Raw genomic sequence first — 20,273 nt, forward strand, 5'->3', positions numbered from 1 at the left:
TATTATAGTTTAAAAAATGCATAATTCATATTGTGTAACAGGAAGAAAAGGTCTAAAGGAGCAGGGGAAGTGGAAGGGGTAGGGGAAAGGAAGAAAGAGAAAAGAAAAAATATGAGAAAAGGAAAAAAATGGAAACAAAGTCTTTGCAAATAGGGAAAGGTGGAAGGGGTTAAGGGAGGGCAGGGGAATTGGGGAGAAAAATAAGAACCAAGATACTCATGTAATGGTACAAGACCCAGTGATGAATGTAACTGTTTTTTATACCTAAAATGTACCAATAAACTTAATGGGAAAAAAAACCCCAAACAAACAAACAAACAAACAAACAAGATTTAAAACAAAAAGGGCCAGGGATTTAGCTCAGTGGTTCTGCCGCCTGCCTCGAAAGCACAAGGACCTGAGTTCGATCCCCAGTACTACGAAAAAAAAAAAATTGTAAAAAATGGGCTGGGAACGTCACTCAGGTCAAACAAGCTGGGATATAGAAGGGTGTTGACTGAATTAAAGGGAAAGGAGAGGGCCACCAAGGTAGGCTTTGGTGGGGACTTGTGAAGCTTATGAGGAGCTCCATAGTCCCCTCCTGAGTCCTCCTCCTCCAGGTCCTGACCTGAGGATGGTGAGCCGTTACTAAAGAGGAAACCTAGGCTTGGTGAAGGTGAATGACTTGCCAAAGTCCCTGCAGCAGAAAGGGACAGGCATGCAGCTCACCCTCCACAATCCTGACTCTAAGTTTAGCTATCTTTCCGTGACGCCGAGTTTGCTCTGCTGCTTCGGCCACTGGCAGGTCCACATGGATGACAACATCGGTGGGAGCTTGTGGCATCGGGTGACATTTTGATTATTTTTTCCAGTGGAACCCAGCTGCCAGGGACGGTTCTTGCTCCCTTCTCTACCCAGGCACCAGCCGTGCTGTCTCAGATGGAAAATTGAGTCCTGACATGAAAGAACTCCAGAAAACACTAGGTGTAAAATAGAATTCTGAGATGGATCATTCTTTCCCATATTTATGGTACAAATCACAGGTGTCTACAAATATTTAAAGTCACCAATACTTTTGTGTCTTGGTGGTTACATAATTTCATGTGGTACACATCAGACCTTACTCAGATAAGTGCAGTTTTATTTCCGGCTCTCCTAAATGCTTTACGTTCTTAATTTGCCCCACCTTTATTACCAGCTTCAGGCATTACCAGTTCACTGATGATTCCCAAATAAATTCCTCCAGCCACAAATTTCTTCTAAAATGTAGCCCAAGGCCAATGGAGTTAGACCATTCCAAAGGACTCTTCACTAAATATCTCAAACCAATTCTTTATTGTTTGCTCAATTTTATTATTTTCTTACTCTATTTGTAACTCTTTCAATATACTACCATGAATTCAGTTCTCTAAGTCAGACACTTAAGATTGTTGACTCCAGTTAGCTGCCAAATCTGTCCCTAGCTCCTCCCTTCACCACTGATGGGAGCTGACTTCTCTCCCCTATTCGCTGACACCCCTTTGCAGCAAGGGCTCCTAATCATCCTTTTGGAAATAATAGGTGCCCAGCCCCGTAGCCCACCTTGCTGGGCACAGAATTGCCCAGGGAGCTCACACAAAAGCAGAAACCCTCCCTGGACTCCACCACCCAAAACACAACCAGGATCCGAAGTTCCCAGCCTCAAGTCACCCCGTTTCTCTGAGCACCACAGTCTGCTCTTGAATGTGTCCTAAATCGACCGCTAATAAATCCATCTGGTGTCTCTTTTTTAAAAAGCTGAAACTCCATTTTAATTCAATATTCAAATCTTTCTAGTCTGCTATATTTTCCTATGTCAGTTAAGTAAAATACCTTGAAAATAAATTTCTTTGACGATTGCGGCTTTAATTGTCTCTTCAGGCCATCATTTGGTGATTATTGTACACTATCCATATTGTATACAGCATGGCATTTGGCTTAAAGGAGTGTGCGTTCTTTTTCAGTTCAGTGTTGCAAAAAAAACCTTTTTATTTCAGTGGTTCTTCATCTCTCTGGAATGGTGAGCCTACCTAAAAATGTGATGAAAGAATGAATGTTCTCTCGAGAACAGCACACACACACACACTTTCCCTACAGCTTTAGGACTTTCTTAGCTCATCCATACATCTTCAGAGGTATCACAGGTTCTGTCCTTATGGGAAATTGTTTTTGTTTTAGGGACATGGTATACATCTGTATTTTAAATAACTGTTCTATTGAGCTCAGTTCTAGTTGAGATGTGATTAGCTGTCTCTTCTTCGAGAGCCTGTACCATATCTATTGAAAATGAACATCAGACAGAGCCCTTGACCCACCTCTCAGCCTCATTCTGCACTTAACTTGCTCTAGGGCTCTGTGAAGTTCTTCAGCCAGCAAGGTGTGAAAGGAATCAATCTGGATTATGAGTCAGGGAGCCTGAGTTCTTGTCTCCAAATACTGCACTAACTTTGGAGAACTTTTTACAAACAACACTGGTATGAAATGCAGTACACGTGGTGTGACAGTGTTTTGTTTTTTCATTGTGTCCTTTTCATTTTTTTCCAACAAAAGTCTGGTGAAAATACCTGTGAGTAGGAAGGAGCATGCAGAGAGGCTCAAGGAAAGTGACAATGGGGAAATATGCAAGAGATTGCCTTCTGGCCCCAGCCCACCAGGGTCTCTGCTTTTGCCTGTCACAATTTAACTCCGGGGGTGTGAGCATTGCACACATCAGGCACATGGACTGGACCCATCCTGTGGAATTATGTCCATACAACATCTGGTAGTGTTATTGGTGTTGAAAGGGAGCGTGTTGTGGGACAGCTGAGGGGTGGCTAATCTCAAGGCAGATGTGGTGGGTCACTGGTATACATGAGGATTAATAGTTTTATCTCACATAAAAAGCACACTTTTGGATATAAGTTTGAATATGGTTTTGTGTATGGATTTTGTTTCTTTAAACTCTACTCGGGAACTAGAGATACAAACTTGGTCGACTCTGCAGTATCTTTTTGGTAATCTCCAAAAACCAGGATTTAGTATAGACTGATCGCGCTCTCTCGTTTTCCCTCTTGGCTTTATTTCCCTCCTATATTCTGTTCCAGACTTGTGTTGCAGGACTAGTAAACTGTTTCCCAGAGCTCGAGTCCAGCTGACCAGTAACAGATCCAATGTGAGCTCACACACCTTTGGACCACTAGTCCCTACTTGTTTTCCTATCCTTTTCATCATAAAAAGCTAATTATCTCAGAAATTGTAAACCATGGAAGAGAAAGGCTCATAGGAGCTAAAGAACCATGATTAAATTGACCACAGCTTTCCAAGTGCTACAGTTATAACCTGCCAGCCCTTCCTACCCTATAGGAAACTCTGCTTCAGCCTCATATGTTTCTCTGGTTAAATAATTTCACCCTTGTTGTGACTTGATTGTGTTCTAGGATCATCTGAAGTGTGTGAAGCAGTTTAAAACTTCTTCGGTTAAAGGATAAAGCCTTTGTTACATGAAACATTCAAATTCTATCAAATTGAAAAGTGGCACCCTTGCTCTCCCATGGGCAAGTTGTTTAATGAGAGCTGGTGTGGCCTTTGGAGGCAAACGGGAAAAGACAGGGAAAATGCATAAATCTGTCAGAAGGGAATTGGGAGGCGAAGACAAGCTTAGAAAACAAAGGCAGAAACAATTAGAGAACAGTCGTGTTCTGTGGAATCGTGCATGATCGATACTCCCATGAATGATAACAGCTTTGTGGGCAGATCTGGACTTGGCCTCCACCAGTGGACAGAACTGGAAGAGCGAATGGAGCTTACAGAGGGGTCGGAGATGCTGGAACAGGAGTGGACAGAGGGTGGGAGGAGCACAGGGGTGACCTGGGCAGATGGTGCCGGGGGTTGCAAAGTAGGGGGACCCGGTGGGTCAGTAAGAAGGCCTGATAGGGAGAGCTTAGGACTTGAATTTGAATCCTGGCTCTGTGGTTCTGGGCAAATTCCTCGACTTCTCCAAGCCTCGGTTGCCTTGGGTAACATGGGAATGATGATAATAATCTTCCTCTCTTATTGTTGAGCAGATTTAGATCTGCAAGGTTTTTGAAAATGGTACTGGATTGAACCCAGGGCCTTCACACTGAGATACATCCCAGTTCTTTTTAAAAAGTTTCAATTTTGAGACAGAGTTTTGCTAAGTCTCTTAAATTGCCCGGGCTGGGTTCAAATTTAAAATTCTCCTGCTTCAGCTTCCCAAAATACTGGGATTATAGGTGTGTGCCATCAAGCTCTGCTCAGATTTACAAGTCAAAAAACAAGTTAAGATTAGAATATTGCTTTCTATGTTTCCTGTCCACCGTGGTAAGCATTTATTTATTCCTTGCAAAGTTAATCTGAGCATCCTACAACATTAACTATTATATTTAGGCTGGAGCCGGGAATAAAGACTTGAAAATAGGCTAAGGAATCTGAATTTGAAAAAGCAACAGACAGCCATTCTTGGGCAGAGTTGGATTTGGAGATTCTCAGCTCAGAAGGCATCTACTCAGCTAGACATGGTGGCACTCCATGGAATCCCAGCCCTCTGGGAAGCTGAGGCAGCAGGATTGCAAATTGAAGCCTGGCCTGCACCATTTAGCCACTTAGCAAGACTTTGTCTCAAAATAAAAAACAAAAATGCCGGGCTGTGGATTTAGCTCAGTGTTCAGGCTCTGGGTTCAACGCTCAGTAATGAAAAAAAGAAGCAGCAGCCCAGAATCAGACCTCGGGGGTCCCAGCGCAGCTGTCTCAACACCCTGCTGGTTGGGAAAACTGCTCAGCACGGGATGGAGACCCTTGGCCCTTGGCACTGGCCTGCGGCTTGGTGACAAACAGCACAGAAGGCATTTGTCTGAAAAGAAAAAAAATAAAATTGGATTTCAGGGGATTAAAGTTAGTCAAAATTTGGGGGGTTTTCCCCCTTTGCTGTGGGTCTTTAAGGGTCTGGTTCCAAGGTTGAGAAGTAAAAAGCCAGAGAGCTAGGCTGGAGATTAACAAGCAGTCCCCTCCCCCGCCCAGGGTTGGCACTGGCCCCTCACAGGGACAGCAGTGGAGGGCCTTTCCCTATTCTGCATCGTTGATCCTCCTAACCCTCAGTCCGGCTCCAGCCTCCCAGCGTATCCTCTGCTTTCCTAGGAGACTGTGGGAGGAGCCACTGCTGGAGTCTTGGGATGTGGCCATGGTCAATAGTCCTCTGACCCCAGTCTATTTCAGCCAGGCGCTCCTCCAATTCTGATCTCAGGTCTTTGCATAATTACAGTGCCTTTCTCCTGGGCTTTGCTAGTGGTTCCTGGACTGTGATTTAGAAGGAAAAAGACCCAACAAGTTACTTGCTGTTTTCATTCACCGCTCAATGCAGCCTCTACAATAGCAAACTGTTCAAACCAAGGGCAGCTGATCTCCGATGAGTTAAAGAGGCCTCCTTCCTCTCCAAGCGTCTGCTTTTCTGATTCAACGTTCTTGCCAGTGATTTATTTTTGCAACCTCAGCTTGTGCTGTCATTGTAGGAATTAGGAATCCGTAGGGGACATGGCCAAGGTCAAGCGTGGCCTTGGGGAAGAGAATTCCTTAGCCCATTCTGCTACTACAGATGGAGCATTAGTGGTAAAGAAGGGCAAAGGACTTGCAGATCCTGGGACTTGGTGGTTTATCAGGAGCACGCGCGCGCACACACACACACACACACACGCGCGCACACGCGGGGAAGAGTATCCACAGCGAAGTTATATAAAGCACACCAAACAGTGCACAAAGCCACGAAGCACACACCCTAAAAAGAAGCTATCAGTGCTTCATTGGACACACCTTCTAATTTACCCTCAGGTCTGCAGAAATGACCATTAAGGATTATCCTTCACCTCTTCCCTACAGATCACAGGCAGCGTTATCATAAAGGTGACCAATACAGTGAAGAGTCACCAGTAGCATCTTTGTATTTAAAAAAAGTTTTCCTGCGGCCGGCCGTGGAAGGAGTCGGATAAAGCCAGCTGCTCTCTGTGCCCTTCCCAACTCCCCGCGGTCGGATGCCAGGCCCCCTCCCCCCGATTTTACGGTGTGCCCTTCGGAGTGTCTGAAACGGGGCCTTGGACTTTTCTCGCCTCTGCTTCTGCCTTGTCTTCCCTGCCCCCTCCCCATTTTTAAAAGGCTTTAAAGAACATCTCCCGGAGACGAAAATAGCTCCGGTGCGAGAGGCCTACACCCGGGTGCAGCCGCGACGCAGGTCAGCACGCGCGGCCGCGGACACAGTGTCTGGCTGGGCGGAGGCTCGGCTTGGCCGCCGACCTGGGCCTGGGCCCGGTGGGCAGCGGGGAGCGGGCTTGCGGGACGCGGGTGGGCCGGGCGGGTGGCAGGGAACCGGAGCCCGGGCCCCTCCCCCTCCGCTTTGCAAGTGTATTTCGCCCAGGCAGGGATTGGCGACGGTCAAAAGGGAGCAGTTGGCACTGAATGTCACCCTGAAGGTAAAATGAAAGACAAAAGATGAACGCATGCTTGCTTTCCTTTTTGCAGAGGCTGCGGCGGCGGCGGCTGGAGCAGCGAGATTTAAAGGGGAAAAAACCGCACGCGCGCGCGCACACACACACATACACACTCACACTCACACGCAGATACACACCCAGAGGCGTCAGCGATGCAAACGCAGTAATAATGCAATCAAAGCAAGACAGTGCCGCGAAAAAATATTAATAGAGATATTTATTTATTTTTTTAAAAAGACCAATGCATGCAAACATAAAGCCACACATACCACGTAGCCACCTGGCAGCCGCCCGCAGCCGCGGGGCTCCGCTGCCAAGTTGTCATTGAGAAAGCAGACGGGAATCATGACGTCCCGGGTCACAGGGAGCGCGGACCGACGCTGCCACGCGCGCGGGGAGGCGCCGCGGCGCTCGGGCTAGCGGAGCCCGCGCCGGCCCGGCCCGGCCCGGTGAGTGCAGCGCTCCGGCCGCCGCGCGCGAGCGACCCCGGCCCGGCCCGGCCCTGCGCGCCTCCGGCCGTGCGCGCCGCCGCTGTGCCCTTGCCGCGGGCGGGCGGGCAGGCGCCCTGGTCTCCGAGGTCGCGGGCGCGGGCGCGGGAGGAGCAGGAGGAGGAGGCGGAGGAGGAGGAGGAGGAGGAGGAGGAGGCGGAGGAGGAGGAGGAGGCGTGTGCAGGCTGTGCAATGCTCCTGCGTGGGGGCTCGGTAGACTTTGCTAGCCGGAGCCACCGGCCCGGGGGTGCTGCTTGCAGACCCCCGACGACTCACCCGGTTAACCCGCTGCAGTTCTGAGCCTGCCAAGGTAACTGCTCCAAACCCTTCTCCTCGACCTCTGGAGACAGGCATTTGCATCTGGGGCATTCTGGCTTTGCAGTCCTGGTTGAAAGCCATGGCGCTGCCCCCTTCCCCTCTGCACTTGCGTGGAGTGTCTTGGAGAGAGAGAGTGGGGGAAGGCAGGAAAGAAGCACCCTCCCCGTGTGACCAGAACACGACCCGAGCCCTGCCCGGTTCTGGGAGACTCGCTTGACCAGGACTGCACAACTGTCCGTCCGCGTGTGCTCTGACCCAGACCCAGAGATTCCAGTTGCAGTTAGGTTGCTTCTGTAGGACCCCTGCCCTCCCCCTCCTGGACAGACACTTTCGTGCTGGGGAAAGTGGCAAAGTCAGGGCACAGTTAGGGCCCCCGGTCCGGAGGGGGCAGGGGCCAGGCCCGGCGGGGCAGGGGGCGCGGGCGCCAGGAGTTGGGGAGCGCTGTCGCCCCGGCGGGGGCAGCGGAAATCCCCTGGGGATTGCAGCCTGGGCCCTGGGTGTCTCGCTCCAGGCCTCCCAGCCTCTGACTCCCGAGCCCTTCCCCTTCCCCAGGGAGTCCCGAAGTTGCCTGGAGGTCACCTGGCCATGCTTCCTGCGTTTCCAGTCAGCCCCCTCCTTGTGGCCCTCAGCTGTTCGGAGGCTGCAGGAGAGTGCCCCCCCCCCGAAAAGGCTGGACGGCGCAGCTCCCCGGCCTTGCTGCACCCTTTCCCTGGCTGCACCCTCCCTTCCCCCTTTCAGAATCTTAGGGAGCAGTCCTGGAAGAGTCCAGAAGGACCAGAGGACACCCCTTCCCCCCAAGCCTCAGTGCTGTGCAAGGGCTCTGGGTATGGTTATTTACTGTGCATGCCTTGGTCACACTGTGAATTGCCACATGGGTGGCTTCAGCTGGGGCCCATGTTTGAGTGTTTGTGTTTGGTTCCTAACAGAAGTCCCGGCCTCAGCAGGTGGTGTGGACCTGGCTGTGGCCAACCAGAGGGCACGGAGAAGAGGGAACCCCCCCCAAATGAAAAAGGCAAAAGAAAGGATAAAATTCGCAGCCTATGGGGTAAGAAGCTGGGGTGGGCACAGGACCTTCCGCCACTTTCCAAACACTGCTGTTAAACTTTGAGTCAGGCCAAGAGACCCTCGGATGTTGGGCAGTGTCTGAGAGCGGCTGTGCCTTGGTCTACTTTGGCTGCCCAGGGTGTGTTTGGAAAATGCCCAGCTACAGAAGCAGAGGGCAAGAGAGGTCCCAGTGTCCTGGAGAAGGAGGCAGGGGTGGCTTGGGGAGTGTCTTCGGGGTTCTCTTTCCTTCTCCCCCACTCCCTACCAGTCCAGGAGATTTGATGCTGTCAGAATGAGTTGACCAACCTCAGGAACAGTCCTGGCATTGTGAGAAAGAGAGGGAAATTCAAACTGTTCTCCAATTAGAGCTGAGAAATGGCTGACAGGAAAAAGCCACGTGAAAATGCTTATGGACAGACCATGACATGGATGGGTTTTTAATTTTTTCCCCTTGGAATAGGAAAAGAATCAACGACACGGTGAAACAGGCCTAGGTGGTCATTTAAGCGTAGATTTGCTTGCTGTGCATAGCTTTGTTGTTTTTCCCTAAAGCAGTGCTCCTAGCCCTAAGCTTGCATTACTAGAATTAAATGTGTGTCTAGTGAGAATGGTATCGTGCTGCACATCAGCCTGCCCACCGCTGGGGTGACTGGGGAAGAGACGCTTCCTTTCCTTTAGTAAATCAGAACAGCGTTTACGTCTTCCCATGTACCGAAACCTGCTGGTCTTCCTTAGCAGGGGTCGCCTGGGGGCCCTGGGAGTTTGTGGTTGGGGGTGCTCTAACAAAATGCAGCAGATCCATCTATAAGGCTTCTGTGTGTGCCGCTCCATTTATTCTGTACAATTTTTCCAGAAATTAAAAGGTTACCAAGAGAGTGCCTTGTTCCCCTCTCCAACTGAGCACCACTTATTATTGCAACAGTATTTCAGTATTAAGTGATCTTCAAGATATTTCATCTTTCACTTTGAGTTCTGAATTTGAATCGGCCTGCAGCAGGATGAGGTCTAACTAAGCAGGCACACAGCTGACAGGCTCCTCAAGGAGTGTCTTTGAGAAGAATATCTGTGCCTGTTCCTGGTAACCTTGTTTACAGGGACGGTTCAGTAGCAACTAGATTTTAGTGTGAGCTAGCCAGAGGTAATGGGCTTCTGTTTGAAACTGATCCTAAATGTCTCTTTTCTCTCCTTCCCAAGCATGCGACGTGCCTTAGCTGATTATTCAAGGCAAAAACTTTTCTGATGCCTCATGACATTTTCTAATACAAACACATTCCTGGATTAGCGTGTCACAGGAGAGGGGTTATGTAGGAGGCTCCCCTTTTGTTTACAGATACTGCAGTACAAGGAGCTTTAGTCCTTTTTTAATGTCTTGTGCGCATGGTTCTGTTAAATACAAAACAGATCATATCCGGAGAGGCTAAAGTCTGCCATGCAAACTGACCCATGAAATCTGTTCACTTAGACATCGAAGGTATTCTAGTGAAGGAAATTTGGGACATAATACAGAAATTTTGTATTTATTTCAAAATTGTGGGAAAACCTTTGGAATAGAAAGATTTTGAGGGACGTGCCAAAAGCCACATTAATGAAGAAAAACACTGTTGAGATACTTTTGAATAATAGATAGCGTATGGAATGGTCAACCGCAAGATAAAATTTTTACACAGTATTTTTATGGCTTTAAATTGGCTGCATTGTAAACTAAGCTTACTACTCTATTAAGTCATTATACTTTTCAATTATTTAACATTTCTGGCCGAGCTCTCTTCTGTGGCCTTTTTCTGGACACATCAGAAATGATATGTACAGTAGTAGTAATTGCTTGTTGTTACAGTGAGGACTTTGCTGTGGAGCAAGGTTTAATTTTAACTTCTCAGGACAAACATGAAGAATCCACAGAGGAAAAGAATGTTATGGAAATAACCAGAGCCCTATGAACCAGAGGGAGGGGAGTGCTCCGGCATCGAAATGCCCCTAACGCAATCTGAGTTATTCTCACTAAGGAACCTTGACAGTATATGCCTTCTAGGTACTGTGCATTTGGAAACACTATATCTCCATTTAAATGTAGATCTTCAGTTTTCTCCAGGGAGCAGTTGGTGAATTTTTCAATTGAACCTTTGGTATGAGAAAACCAACTGAAAATTTCTCCATGAACAATAGAATCTGTCGTTTTGAGGTAATGATTACCAACTATCATAATATTATGATTTTTATATTCATTTAAAGTCTCTTTATAAAGTCAAAATATGATACAGGGGCTTCTTTGTGCAAACAAAAACGTTTTCTCTTGTCGCTTCATCGTCAGTTGGTTAAAGCTGTGAAAGCATATGGCTTCCGCGTTCTGGTTAGCACTGCCCTTGGAGTCAGAGCAAGGAATTATGAGTACATTCTATGTCTTCTCACCCTCTCAAGCTAGCAGATTTGGGGGCGTTGCTGAAGGAAGATATAAGGGTCTTCCTCTAGAACAACCTTCTTTGCCTTATTCGGAACCCAATTTATACTAGTACACTGTGATGGCCTTGGTGGAATGGTAATTGTGAGGGCACTTAGAGGGAAAGTCAGAGCCACGAGGGCCTTCTCTGAAAAGACTGTTGCAGAAAGTCATGCACTGTGTTGAAATAAAATGTTGATCTACACAGCCATGTGGTTCTGGTCCCCCCCGTTTCAGGGAACAGGAAAAATGCTTGCGAATCTTTACATACAAATTCCCAACAATATGTTTCTGATAAAGATGCCTGTGATGATGTTACTAGTCTGTCGGTCTCACACACAGTAGGGGAGTTTTCCTTCTCTTGGGGATTAGATGCCTTTCCTGTTCTCAAGCCTGATGATTCCAGGGAGAAAGGCCATCTCCTCCTCAGCCCTTGCTGGGCAGAGTCACCACCCTGTTCCCCGTTCACACATTTGCACACTGAGAGCTGAGTGCTCCAGGACAACCGGAGCAGTGGAAGAGCATCCTGTATGGCTCTGACTCGAGCCTCTGTTTATATTTCTATTATGAAGGATGCTTGTTCATTTAAACCAGCTCAGGATCACAGTTGCCACCAAAGCAGGGGTTGAATGTGTTTGGAACCCCTGGGATAAAATGCAGGCTACTGGAGATTTCAAAGATACTTCTTTTATTTACGGACACATCTGGCCCATGCACATCTGCTAACAAAACCTGGAAAGGACTTGCAGAAGGACGCTAATTAATAAGTTTATTTTACTTCCTTTAGAAAATTATTTAACATGAAAAATATGCATATTTGACAATTATTATTCATTGATTTAAAGATTCAAATTCAAGATACCAACAGTACATGAAGCACAGCAAAACCATAGTATTCCTATTCTGATTGATACTTACATGGTAGGATAAACAGTATTTCCAGATACCCGTATGACTAGAGTAGCCCATTTAAATTTGGTCTCACTTGAAGATATATTAGATTAATAAGGCTAATTTTATGACCAGTATAATTTATATCCACAGATACCTATTTTTATTAGCACAATTATAGATTGTGAAGCAGATTTCCATATATGTTAAATACTAACAATGAGAATAACTAACATTTGTATAGTGAGTTACAGTTTATAACCAAACATTATCCCTAAGCTGTTCTTTGGAAGAATAATTGTTGTCCTTTCTTAAGAAAGCAATCAGTTTTTACAACATAAACATTGTATGAAAATATTCTTTTATCAGAGTTCCCTCCCTTTTTTCCCCTCCCTCATTCCCTCCCTTTCTTCCTTTTCTCTTCTTTCATCCTATAATGGGAAAAATAATCTAATGCCATTTTTTGGTGGAGCATGTACAATTGTTCACCGTCCATTTCTATTGAAAAAGGAGATGTAACAAGCAGCCTCACATGGCTTGTGGACTATATTTCTGCTCACCACTGTTCTTGAGGAAAATGTAAGGTTGCAGAAATCATTACATGCCCTGTATGTTTTCAAACATAAATCAGGAAAATTGTTAGCGAGTTATAGCTCTTCTTAGAGACTATAGCTCTTGTGTTATAGTAAACACAGGCTATATATTTTTCCAAGTTATTATGTGAGAAGAGAAATCCAAAGTTGGCTATTTAGGTGAGCACTTTCATTCAGTTATTAGAAATTCATGTACTATTTAGTAGGAACATTTGTTTTCTGGAGGTTGCAGAATTGGGACCTAAGACCTGATGATCCTTTCTCCCAGTTGCTGTCAGGGGCTGATGTGTATTCTGCCTAATGTTGGTGCCCAGCTAAAGGCCAGCCAGAGTGGTGATGCTGTGTAGGGTAATATTCTGACCCAGTTAGCCCTCTGTCTGAGAACAGTAGTAAACCTTTGTTCTTCAGCCCTACAATGACGCACATTGACTAGATGGCCCCTGCCTTACTTTGCTCCTGTGATTCTGAGTTAAGTGATTGATTAATAATGAATTAACCAATTAATCATACTCCTCTCTGTTCTCATTCTACAAGCTAATTATTTACTTAAGTATGGCCTTACTCCATGACTAGGAATATTAGGATATACAGCAGTAACTGAGCTCAGGTTCAGTGGTTTGGAATGAAAACCTCATGAAATTTCAATAGTCTGGTTTGCATTCAAATTTTTTCTTTTGTAGATCAATTATCAGATATTCCAAACACACTTTTTCCTACCAAAACATTCTTAAATGCTGATTGCTTTCCCAAGCTAGATCATAAAAGCCTGTTACTTACTGAAGTGAAGCATCATCTTATCAGTGATGAACAAAATATAAAGAACAGTTCTGTCATGAAACAAATGATACGCGTAGCATCAAAGCAGAAAAACCAAATGGTGGTTCAGCATTTGTTGGAACTCAGAGGGCTGACGTTTAAGAGAATGCACGTGTACCCCAGAGTTGGAAAGACGGATGGAAACTAGTGCAGAGATTTTCATAAGCTTGCAGGATTTTTGCAGAGTGGATGCAAAGAATGCGGCATTTCTTGCTCTTAAGATAGAGAAACATTAGCGCTAGGGTGAAGTTGACCACCTGTGATCAGATTTGGTTTTTGTCACTCAAATGCATGAAAACACGGGAATGAAAGATGACAGGGATGGAATCAATTTTCCTGAAAAGTCATTGGCCAATACCTGGGAGAAGAAAAGACAGACCGCAGGTGCAAGTGGAAGAATTGAGTGTATGAGTGTGAGTGGGTGTGTGTGTGTGTGTGTGTATTATGGCCTGGTGTGTATTTATCTGAGCCACATGCTGTAAAGGAAAAGGGGTAAACTAGTGTCCATTGATTCCCCCGAATGGCAAGCATGGTGCCTGACGTGGAAAAGCTTTGGGATTAGGTATTGGGCTCTCATTCCAAAATACCTAGTGGGCAGCCCACTGCCTGGGCGACTTTGGGAAATTAGTTAATTCTCTGAACCTTTCTCATCGGTAAAAACGTGACTAATCAGCGCATCTGCTCTTCAAGATGGTTGTGAGTGGAGGCAGGCTGGTGGGCATGAAAGTATTTATAAACTCTAAACTTGCTTCATTCTGAGTGGTGAGGGGGAGTCATGTTTAAACCAGCTTTCTGCGCTGCCTGGCCTAGCCATTTCAGGTTTGGTTCTTCAGTGGTCTTTGGTTGGCATGGTTCTTGCCCACAGCGGAGCAAGTGGCCTGGCAGGTACTTTTCCTGCTACTGCATTTAGGGGATGCAGGAAGTGGTGCACAGCTGAGCAGCTGCATGTGGAAGACATTCCCTAGGCTCGGTATTTCTAATGTATGCAGTGCCATTACTTGAAGGGCATATTTAGTTTCCCTTACAGATGGCCAGCACTTGTCTGAATAAACATCTGAGTGGCTTTGGAAACAAAAACAATGTATTTGGTAATTGTTTTTTTTTGTCTCAAACATCGCCTGTCTTTTGCACTATGCCATGACTTCAATATTAATTTAAACTTCCTGCATTTTCGTGAAGGCAGAATGGATCATTGTTTGGTAGTAAATACTTATAAATAATGATATAAATTACATGTAGAGAAAGATGTCCAGGGTAGAACATTAGAAATAGTGAATGGAATATATCAGTTGAACTCCAAGTTCTAAATACCGTAAAGAGCTCTTCAGGGGATATTTTCATCTATGATTCACTGATAAATGGCTAAGCATTTTTTCCCATCAGAAGTGAAATATATTTCAAGGCATAAAGTAAAGGAGTAGGTTAACAATTATTCAAGAAATTTGGTCTGTTTGTATAGGCAATATTTAAAAAGCAGATTAAAAATTTGGTTTATGAGACTGGTGTGTGCTTAGATAATGACTAACAGAAATCTGCACTCTGAGACTGTTAAACCCCCAAACTGGGTGAACCTCCCAGTCAGGAGATGGTCTGGGATCAAGCTTGAATTTAAAAGTCAATATTCAATCACTTTTACCAAAAATCATTATGTCCTGAATGTACAGTATACATGCCAAGTGCATGAAGAAAACAAAATTTGGGTGGTTTAATTGTGAATCAGTATTAAGAATTTTGAGATAGGATTATTTGGAAGGAATTAAGCACATAGTGTGAATCCTAGAATACCTCAGATAAGCCCAAACCATCATTTATGGAAGGACTGATGGATCAAAGGTAGCAAAATCAGCCCAGCTTGGGTTTCTTCTCAATTTGGAGAAATTTATTGAACACATAATATGTTTATCATCGTGCTAGGTCTGTTACTGAATACAGTGCAGTTTGGAGATATAGTCTCTCTTTTCTGGAGATACACACTACTTTAGGTAACCCATGAAATTGTTACTAGTACAGTGGCCTGGACCTACAGCTCAGTGGTAGAGCATTTGCCTGGCATGTATGAGGCCCTGGGTTCTATCACCAACACTACAAACACAAAAACAACAAAACAGTGCAATGTAGAATTGTGCAAAGTACAAGTGCTACCTGGCCAATTCATACAGACATGTGAAAGGGTCCTTGGCAGAACAGCAGAGCTTGGATGGACATTCCAGCTGCAGATTACCAGCTGTGTGACCTTTATCTCTTTCAGAGGTGGCCTTCCCATTTATACATTGGGTCTCATGAATTTGTTGCAAGGATCAGAAGGAGACAGAGCATATTTTCTCTTTGTAGTGGTGGAACCCAGGGCCTTGGACATGCAAGGCAAGTGCTCTAACACTGAGTGACATCCCTAGCCCCAAGACAGCTTTTGAAAATGTTTTTATGAGCATGAGAAAGGCTGCATGCCTATGAGAGGGAGAGAGGAGACAGGCACTTGGGGACCTACACCAGAGCACAGGCACCAGCTCCCCAGAATTTGGCCCCGTGCTGAACTCCAGGAGGAGCTCAGTACATGTTTGTGTATGCATGTGGTTGGTCCTCAACATGCTATCTGTTAAATCTTTCCCAGAAGTCCTGGGTGAGTTTGTGATAAAAATAAAATATGGGATGTGTTTAAAATTTTTAAAAATTATTACAGTAAAAGACACATTGTCATGAATACCCCCCCTCCAAAATCCTCCCCTTCACTTCAAACACACTTATCCCATGGTTCTTGCCACTTTCTGAAGCAGTTCTGAAGTCCTCTTTCTTGCATGTCTTGTGCTACTCTGTCTGCCTTGATGTCCTGAATGGATTCAAAGTGTTGACTTCTCATGGTCCTTTGACCTTGGAGAAGAGCCAGAAATTGCACACACAGTGCCAGCTTTAGTGAATAAGGTGGATGAAAACACAGTGTCATGTTGTTATGAGCCTGTCTTTTTGTTGGATGGCACTTGGCAGCAGCATTCACCATATTTTTGGTCACACCCTGGAAAGAAAAGAAAGAGGACTCCAGAGCTGCTTCAGAAAGTGACAAGAAGTATGGGATAAGTGTGTTTGAAGTGAGGAGGAGGACTTTGAGGGAGATTCATGGCAATCTGTCTTTTACTGCAATAAATTTTAAAATTTAAACATTCTCTATTTTTGATCACTCCTTATATGATTGATGATATCCATTTCACAGATGAAATTTTAAGCACCCTATGCATTTGGAGACAAGATGGGAAGTTGAATATGGAGCCAGTGGTCCCAGCTTTTCATGATACGACATGGGCTCTCTAATGGAAGGTCCCCTGGGCCAGCTTTCAGTGGGGAAGGAACACTTCTCCCCTGGTCTTGTTCATCCTCTGGTGCTGATTTCCACCTTTGGAAATATAATATGGAATAGTGAGAAGTGTTGTCCTGCGATACCCCCAGCTAGGCTGGAACTCACAGTGAAGGAGGCCAGCAGTGACCTCAATTGAGAGAGAGAGTCCCGTTGTTTGCCACCAGCATGTACCAGGCTCTCCTCTGTCTGTCTTGCCCTTGATGGCCCGTGTCTCATGATAGTCAGTTTTGTGGGAACTAAGTTTTGCAGTCGCCCCCAATGTATAAGGGACAATAATAAAATGGCCCAGCCAATGCAGTACTTCAAACCTCCAGCCTCTGCAATGAGAGACTGAGTGTGGAACTGGCACCACATGATCCGATCCTGTATTATTTTCCTCTCGGTTCCTTTCTAAGGAACATCAGAGGAGCCTTACACACAAAGGTTTATATGAGATTCAGAGGGAAATACATTTTCAGAATTCAGATTCATTAGTAAAATTCTGTTACAGTGAGTCCATGGCAGGTCAGGGCAGGGGAGAGAAAAACTCCCCAAGTCCAGGGAAAACCTCCCATCCAGCCCAGAGCAGAGTTAGTTTCCGGGGAGCAGGCTGGCACCTGGCAGGGACACCTCCCACATCCTCCTCCACCGGACCTGTGGGGAGGCTGCTGGCTTGGGCTTGGACCTGTGAAGTTGTCGGAGGTGGCTGTGCTCTCTGGGCACTTGGCTGAAATGTGATGCCATTGGTTCTCAGTCAAGGTTCCTCTCTGCAGGGCTGGGAACACAGATCAGCTGCTCCCGGGTGTACACAACCGGGAAGCAGATCCACCCGCTGCGAGCAGCCTTTTTAACCCCGAGACTTTTTCCAAGAGCTCCTGTGCACGCAGGAAGTTTCCTTCCCTGGCGTCACATGTAGCCCTGAGCTGCCGTCTTCAGATCCGAGCTGGGCTCCCTGCAGCACAGGAGAGCGGCTTCTTTGAGACATTTGTCCTTGAAACTGCACCAAACTCTGGGGAGAGCCTAGAACGCGTGAGTAAGGGTGATTCGGGCAGCAGTAGTCCTGGGGAGTTGCTGCCGACCATTATTCCAGATCCGATTAGCAGGGCAGGAGGGGTTTTCCGACGCTATGTTACCTTCATTTTCAATTTGTTCTGAGGAAACAAATCAATTCTAGCTTCTGATACAGTGACTTTGCAGTAGATGGGGTTGGCATATGTTAGCTTTAACTGTTTGTTGTTCTCGTTTAGCATGTAGACATGACTCGTGGGACAAGGACGGTAGGCGTTAAGCTATAAAACTTTGCAATTTTTATTAGGAATTAGTTGTTGACCAGGTCCATTTTGAGAAGCAAGTTAGCAGTGGGGAATGTTTTGAAAGAATTAACTACATAAATTCACAGACAGTGGAATGAGTTGGTACCATTCCTGTTCTCAATAACACACATAGTTTGCAGTTTTAATCTACTCGTAGAGAGCATTCCTCTAGGGTTTTGTGTCCGTTGAATCCTGTTTGGTGCTGCCTGCCTGGTGTTTCAGTGGCTTATGCATATCTGTGTGAGTTACTTGCTAGGATTGCAGTCTGGTTAAGCTGTACTAGGGTGTTACTGAGACTCTTAAGAACTGGCAGGTGAAAGGAATGCTCCCAGAATTTGGGGGGCGGTGCAGGAGTTTGAAGCCTGGGTGTGGGATTACTCTTAAAAGCCTTTTAGATGCACAGCCTGAGTGACTGTCAGCTGGAGACCCCACTCGGGGGCTGGGCGTCCATCTGAGCTTGTCCACTTTGGTAACTTCAGCTGGTAAAAGCCCCACGCCCCTTCCTATCAATTTTTAATATGCAACGATACTTACGCTTGTGAGATTAATTTCTCTCAGATTAGGCTGATTGATAGCTGGATTGTGGTTTCTTAAGAGCTCGCTCCCTGCAACCCACAGCTGAGCTGCATTCCATTTAACTAGTGAATGTAAAAACGGGTAACCATGGATTCAGCCACCGCTAACTGCCAGGGCAATGACTTGTTGTAAACAATACAAATGAGCCGGGAGAGCAGAGGCAACCAGACATGAAATGATTTTAATAGAAATTACGGTAAAAGGTCATGTGATTTGGTATCCGCTCCCGTGCAGCTTTAAAGGGAAAGTCTTTCTTTTCTCCCCCCTCCGCCCCAGCCCCTATTTCTGAGCAGCCCAAATGGGTGTCTCCCGGAAGTTGGCAGGTGGGGGCTGCTGTTGTCCTGCCTGAGCTCGGTGACTTGTGGGTGTCCCCAGTAGGTAAGTGCCTTTGAGAAACAGAGAGGAAGGCTGTGTGAATTGGGGCTTGCTTTGTTGAAGGTCATGGTACTCAAACCCCAGAAGTTCTCAACTCCACACTGGAGAGGATCATAGGGCATTTGCTCCTTTACTTGTAAACAGTATAACTGTCTCTGCTCCTTTCCTGCGCCTCCGGATTAATGTCTAACCTTGGTCTTTCTGAAAATTGTTCTTTGCTTCAGAAACAACTTTCTCGACACAGGATTAGGCACAGGCAGGGGCTGCGGGAAGTGCTGGGCCTAACCTCAGGGATCTCCCACCTGGGCCTTTCCTGAGCTCTGCACGGACCAGGTCTTGTGATAACATTTGCCCTGCTCTGGGAGGAATGGTTTCTACATGTGAAAATAATTGAATTCATCAGTTCACTCTCAACCAGGAAACACCAGCCAGGACTTCATGGTTTGATTCGTGTGCTGTTTTCGGCTGTGCTTATTAAAAGAAATGCAAAAATAAAGTCTGGGTGCCGAAGTTGAGGGATTGGGGAGGACCTAGAAGCACAGCTGTGTGTGTCCAGAGGTGGAAGGTCGATTCTTTGGTGCACAGCTGGCAGGAATGGGACGACCCGGTCACTGTCTCAAACCAGCTCTGGAAGCAGAGCACTCTATGTAGAGCTGTGTGTCCAAGGGCATAGCAGACCTGGGGTTTGGGGCTGCACTTCCTTCCACAGGTAGATGGAAAGGAACTGCATCATCTTGGACCAAAAGATAATGGTGTGTTTCATTTTACCGCCTTTTGAAGTAGCGATTCGTCTGAATAGATCGTATTGCACATGTATAGATGTCATACTGAATGAAAGGCTGTTGGATGTGTGTTTTTGTGTTGGGACTTCCACTGTAATAGAGCCAGTCAGCACATGGAAAAACATTAAGGAACTCAATAGGATGTAAAAGCATCAAACCTTTTAAATGCACTCAAGGTTTTATCAAGCAAACCCTTTGTTTAGACTTGTATCGAATATTAGCATAGAACTTATATTTATAAGCTTTTGTTAGAAATATATCTTTTTGAGCCTGGGGATCTGGCTTAGTGTAAAGTACTTGCCTAGAATTCATGAAGCCCTGGATTTGATCCCATCACTGCCAAAACAAAACAGAACCAAACCAAAGAGAAGAGAACCTTTTCAAGTGTCAGCGGACCTCACTGCATACTTAGACTGGGGAGTTCTGCAAAACGGCAAGGTAAAGCCTGTGGTCTCATAACCTGTTTGCTATTCTAATACCAGGTGTGCTCCTTCAAAAGAGGTGAAACTCTAGGAATTAGCTTTGGAGGGGAAAGGAGGACTTGCAAGCATGTGGGAGCACCAAGCCCCGGAGGATGAATTATAATAAAAATATAGTTTGAACTTTTCTTTGCCTTGATTCTCCAAGCAGGTGTTAGCCACGGGGTGGTGAAGGGCCCAGTCTTTGCAGCTAGACCTGTGTTGCAGTTGTTGCTTTTTACCAAACTATGAGATTTTAGGCAAGCTGGGCGGGGTGGTGCACACCTGTTAGCCCACACTCTGGGAAACCGAGGCAGGAGGATCGTAACTTCAAGCCCAGCAACTTGGGAAGACTCTCTCAAAATAAAAAATAAAAAGAGCTGACAATGT

At 45.9% G+C, this 20,273-nt stretch overlaps 1 protein-coding gene across 7 annotated transcripts in view; it reads left to right on the plus strand.

Moving 5' to 3' along the window:
• The first annotated feature begins 6,002 nt into the window (after nucleotides 1-6,002).
• The window catches only part of Esrrg (estrogen related receptor gamma), a 538,714-nt gene continuing 524,443 nt past the window's right edge, over nucleotides 6,003-20,273 (plus strand). For 2 of the 7 annotated variants that reach the window (XM_087209789.1, XM_087209788.1), the window contains exons 1-2: nucleotides 7,122-7,268; nucleotides 8,203-8,321. The gene's annotated coding sequence lies outside the window, so the exon portion shown is untranslated. Of the gene's footprint in view, nucleotides 6,215-6,430; nucleotides 6,453-7,115; nucleotides 7,269-8,202; nucleotides 8,322-11,502; nucleotides 18,647-20,273 lie in introns of those variants that run through there. The other 5 variants (XM_087209790.1, XM_087209791.1, XM_013066531.3 and 2 more) reach the window with 5 other exon arrangements.

The sequence above is a fragment of the Heterocephalus glaber genome, unplaced genomic scaffold, assembly GCF_053883595.1.
Source record: "Heterocephalus glaber isolate CG9 unplaced genomic scaffold, H.glaber_assembly_v1.0 deba00001067, whole genome shotgun sequence".
Lineage (NCBI taxonomy): Eukaryota > Metazoa > Chordata > Mammalia > Rodentia > Bathyergidae > Heterocephalus > Heterocephalus glaber.